Genomic DNA, 5,654 nt, shown 5'->3' with positions numbered 1-5,654 from the left:
GCCTCCCAGACCATGCAAACAGCAGTTTGGCGACGGCCGGGTGGGAAGCGCTGAGAGGTAGGTGAAGGAGCAGGGAGGGTGGGGATGAGGGGGAGGTGAGGTGGAGGGATGAGGGGGAGGGGAGCTTGGCTGCTGGTGGGTGCAGAGCACCCACTAATTTTTCCCCCTGGGTGCTCCAGCTCGGAGTACCCACAGAGTCGGCGCCTATGCTTGTGGTTAAAGTAGCCACTTGGTACTAAGAAGGGCTGAGTTCTTATCCTGGCTTGGCCTTAGACCCTCTGTATGACCTTGGGTTAGTCATTTGATTTCTCTGTACCTCAGTTCCTCATCTGTAAAACAGGAATGTTAATCCTTCCTTTCTAACAATCAAAAATATGTTTCTAGTACTTGGAGATTCCCCAGACAGAAGACAATACACTACACTCCTACTGTTACTCTTAGTGAAATGGTAGGGAGGGAAATGTTCTTCTCCAGCTTTTAAAAAGGCACCTCAAACTCTCTGATCACTCTCTGGCAATTTCTAAGGTCTCCGTCCATGTGATATCTACCTGCCATTGTATATTAGTGCTAAACCATGCAGTTACAGAGTCAAAATAACATAGACTTAAACTACACAAAAATAGCTCTCTTGAGAGGAGTCTGAAATTCTGATGAACAGATGGATGCTCAACCAATGTGCCACTTTGCTAGTTGCATGTCACACACCCACTGGTCACAGACATTTTTTTACTATGAGCTCAACCCTGGAGAAATTCAAGCAGCTTGAGAGCTCTCTTGAGTCCCAGCCTGCAAGCTACACGAGACAGTGTTAGGAAACAGATGGTGTTCTCCAGGGGAGTAACAAATCCCATCTCTGACCTCTGCAATGGAACAAGCTTTACTACACAAGGAGAGAAATCGGCATAGCTCAGTCTTTTGGGGCTAATCCATCCCAGGGCAAAGGGGGGCAGTATAAGGCTCCATTTGCCTAAATCAGGAGTAGGCAACCAAGGGCACGTGTGCCAAAGGCAGCATGTGAGCTGATTTTCAGTGGCACTCATACTGCCTGGGTCCTGGCCACCAGTCCATTGTAATTTAATTTTAAATGAAGCTTCTTAATCATTTAAAAAACCTTATTTACTTACATACTTACTTACTTACATACAACAATAGTTTAGTTATATATTATAGACATAGAAAGAGACCTTCTAAAAATGTTAAAATGTATTACTGGCACGCAAAACCTTAAATTAGAGTGAATAAATGAAGACTCAGCACAGCACTTCTGAAAGGTTGCCAACCCCTGGCCTAAATACTAACTTGTACCCAGCTACCCAATAGCTTCTATAGGCCTGGTGACAACCAGGGAATACACAATGTGTAAAACTCCTCCTGGGCCTGCCTGGGGCTCTTGCAGGGGGTGAATATATGTGTGTTGGGGGAGGGTTACGGAGCTGTCTCTGCACGGCAGGAAGGGTCTCCTACAGGAGGGAGGACTAACTGAGGGAAGGAGAATGCAGGGCAATCCCTGAACTTTATCCTGGAATTACTGGGAATTTTTCCATTGATATCAGTGGGAACAGGATCAGGCCTGTGAAGAGAAAACCAGCAGATTGCACAGAGCTCACTGGATGAACAGAGCCAAAGTGACAGGTGGAAGGTAATTCAGTTAGTTAATATGGGCCATACAAATGCAATCAAACAAGGCATTTATGGTTCCCCCTGTGTTTAAAGTGCCTCAGAAGGATTGGTGCAAGGTTCCCGAGCTCTGACTCCACTACAGCTATCCCCTTTGGGGAGAGAGATAGAGTCAAATAATTTGAAAATGCTAGAAAACTGTGGTGTTCTCCATAGGATTTAAAGCAGGGTTAAGGGTCTGAGCTATGAATGTTCAGGTCTAAGGGAAATATTCCTTCAAGAAATCTCTGTTAATCTCACTGAAACACCTGCACTGAGAAATTAGCTGAATGCTAAACTCAATGGGGAATTGCTGCACAGAAATCATAGAGTGCTAAACCATCTGAAAAACCAACGCACCCGAGAAACACTGATCAGTAAGGATATGATTCTGTCACGGAAGTCACGGATTCTGAGACTTTCCGGGACCTCTGTGACTTCTTCTGGGACAGGGCTAGAGCAGCTGTCAGCCCCGGGTAGTCAGAGCAGGGCTGAAGCGGCAGCTGAGGATGGGTCAGCACCTCTGGGGCTGAAGTAGCAGTGGTCAGCCCCTGAAGCAGGAGCAGTGGCAGGGCTGGAGCAGCTACCAGCAGTCAGCCCTGCTGCTGCCAGAGCAGAAGCAGCAGTCCCTGGGCTGCTGGAACAGCGGTCAGCCCTGGGCCCACCAGAACAGCGGCTAGGCAGAACCTTACCCTTACAGATAAGAAATATAAGCTCTTTTGGGCAGGGAGAACCTTTTTGGCTTGTGTTTGTACAGCACCTAGCACAGTGGGGCCCTGGTTCATGGCTAGGGCTCCCAGGCACTACCGTAACACAGATAATAAATATTCCCGGTATTTGAAATCATTGATGCTTACACCAAGCTCGAGCAGTTCATAGCCTGGAGAGTGAAATTTTAGAGCTAACAGATGCAAGGGACTCTTCTAATGCATTGTGAGCCAAATACAGTACAGAGAGTTGCTGTATAAATGTGCATTACACTGTTCTGCCACCGTGCCTCTGTTCTCCACTGCTGTTCTAGTCTCCCTTCCCCCCCAAGTTCTGTCAATACCACTCAGTCCCAGACTGCAGCAGCCAGTTATTCCAGCCCTGGCCTTATCTTTAATAGAATCAGCATGTCATGCCAGACTCTGTGGTTTTTGTAAAGTGACCTAACCTCCATTAGGGATGTGGACGAGACCAAATCCTTCCATTTGTTCCTCAACTAGATTTGATGCTGTCTCCCTGCAAGTTAAAAGCTGATAGCTAATGCACTGACCCGCTGTGTCATCCCTGTTGGAGCTGTCAGGTTCTAACCCCTAATGACCTCTTTAGTCCTATCACAAACTTGTTTCATGAGAGCCTTAGGTAAATGACAGCAGATAATGGAGACCACAGTGTATTCTGCCCCCCCAGCGACTCCCATTCCTGTGAGTTCTATTCTCAAAGTCATGGGTGAGACCATTTTCTCTCTCTTTCATCCTCCACCGTGGCCCTTGTTTTTTAATTTCTCAGCTTGAAAGTCACCAGCCCTAGCCCTACGCTTATCCCATAAATGGTCATAGTGAAAGCAACGTCCCCTTCACTCTCCCTCCCGCCTTTTTATATTTTAGACTTTCCTCAGTAGGTGGATTTTGCTGTCAGATGGAGAGTGGAGGAGAGTGTGGGAGCAGGTGGGGCTCACTCTGGTAGGCTGGCGGTACCTGTGCTCATGGCAGGGTGATGTCTACTGAGGGCATCTGTAAAGCAGACACCCCCCCTTCCATAGCTCTTAGCTATGGGTGGGATTGGAGACAGCTGCCGGAAGAATCAAAGTAAGAACTCTCCAGACGAGGAAGGAACAGTATGAAGGGTCAGCAGGGGTCTCTCTGAATATATGTGCTCCCCACTCTGTTATAGAGTTGTCTCTGGTATAACAACTTCATTTAGAGGCAAGGCTCCTGGGCTCCATTAAACCCTGTTAAAAGCTTCTCACTATGTCTTCACTTGCTTTGCTTGTAATGCTCCCACCCAGCACGTCAAGATACTGTTCTAAAGACAGGGAGGCTGCAGGTCTGCTTGCAGAGCAACCTCCACTGGGGCTCAGAGTGCAGAAACTGTCTCCCTCTGCAGAGCTGGATGAGTGGAAGGGCCCCAGCCAGAAAGTAAAGAGCTGAGGGCAAGATGTCAAAGTAAGGTCCTCTTTGTAGTCCCACCCTGTCATAAACAGATAGTTAAGGGTTAATGTATCTTTTACCTGTAAAGGGTTAATAAACAGGGAACCAAAAACATGACCAGGGGACCAATCAGGAGACAAGATACTTTCAAATCTTGATGGAGGGAAGCCTTTGTTTGTGTTTTTTGGGTTTTGCTTTGTTCTCTCTGGATCCTGGAAGGGACTAGATGGGCAACCAGTTTTCTTGCCATCTCCCTGCTACAGTCTTTTATAGTGAGTAATTCAGTAAGAAAGGCGGTTATAGTCTTTTGATTGTTTCTGCATTTGCAAATGTGTAGTTTGCTGGAAGTATTTTAAATTGTATTTTGCTGGGGGGGAGGCTTCTTTTTAGTTTCTATAAGCTGACAGACCCTGTAACTTTTTACCATCTAAATTGCAGAGATAAACTTTTACCTTTTTTCTTTCTTTTTATTAAAAGCTTTGCTTTAAGACCTGTCTGATTTTTTTCTCCTAGTTAAGGCTCAAAGGAACTGAGTCTGTACACCAGGGAATTGGTGGGGAGAAGGGAAAAGAGAATTTCCTCTTTGTTTTAGATTCACGGAGTTTGAATCTGGATTGCCTCTGGGTGAAGGGAAAAGAGGAGGGGGGAAAGTATCATTCCTCCCTGTGTGTGATTCAAAGAGTTGAATCACAGTGATCTCCTAGTGTACCCAGGGCGGGAAAGAGCTGGGAGGAAGAAAGGAGGGGGAAGGGAAATAGTTTATTCCCCTTTGTTGTGAGACTCAAGGAATTTGGGTCTTGGGGTCCCCAGGGAAGGCTTTGGGGGAGACCAGAGTCTGTCAGGCGCTCTACTCGAAGTCCTGATTGGTGGCAGCACTACAGGATCTAATCTGGTAATTAAGCTTGGGGGAATTCATGCTAGTACCCACATTTTGGAGGCTAAGGTTCAGATTTGGGAAAGATACTATGACACACCCAAACTGTCCTCCCCTCCCCACCGGCCTGCCTCCTTCCCTTGTGGGCTCACTTCCCCATTAGATTTATTCCCCTCCTCTCCCAACACATGCATTCTGAAGCTTTTATTTCAGCCCCAGCCAGAGATCGGAGTCACTCACCCATTGCTCAAATTACCCTTTGCACCCCCTGATGATCTACCCACTCCTACGCATGCTGGGACCCAGATGCATGAGTGCATTCATCCAGGTACCATGGCAAACAGTCAGCCAGACACATTCGTTGGCTCTTGATTCTCATTTCCTAATTCATGTGCTTGGGGGACAGGTAGGCATAGCAAAGGTGGCATTCATCTGTCTTGGAGCTGCTTGTATTCTGGAGAAACAGAGGGGAGCTGGAGTGTAGGGCACTCCAGCCACACCCTAGACGTGCCCCCTATACTAGAGACTGGTAGAAAGACTTTATCTATGTCAGCATTAGTAGAACCCAGACCTGGGCCCACTGACTGCAGTGGGGCTTTGCTGCTGTAAATCCAGAGGCACTGAGAGCGGATTCCAACCCTTACTCTGGAAAAGTGAGATGCTTTAAAAGTAAAGTTTGCTGTAATCTGCTCTGCACGTTCCTTCCCTCCCCTGCCATCTGAAGCTGAGCCATCCTAGGGGGACTTATTGCTCATAGATCGTGATACACTGAGAACTGTCTTTTCTCAGCTATACCACGCCATCCTCTTTCCAGCAAGGATCCTGTGAAGCACTCAGCTGCCTCTCTGGATCCTAGGCTGTGACGCATGGCTCCATTGAGAGAGCAGTATCCAGGATACCCAGAACCAGCAGAGCCAGCCAATCACAGCCTCTGAGAAGCCAGTTCCACAGAGGAGCAGACCCTTCATAACTGATTGAACCAAGCCTGT

Source organism: Gopherus evgoodei, chromosome 4 (assembly GCF_007399415.2).
Source record: "Gopherus evgoodei ecotype Sinaloan lineage chromosome 4, rGopEvg1_v1.p, whole genome shotgun sequence".
Classification (NCBI taxonomy): Eukaryota; Metazoa; Chordata; order Testudines; family Testudinidae; genus Gopherus; species Gopherus evgoodei.
This window is presented reverse-complemented; position numbering follows the sequence as displayed.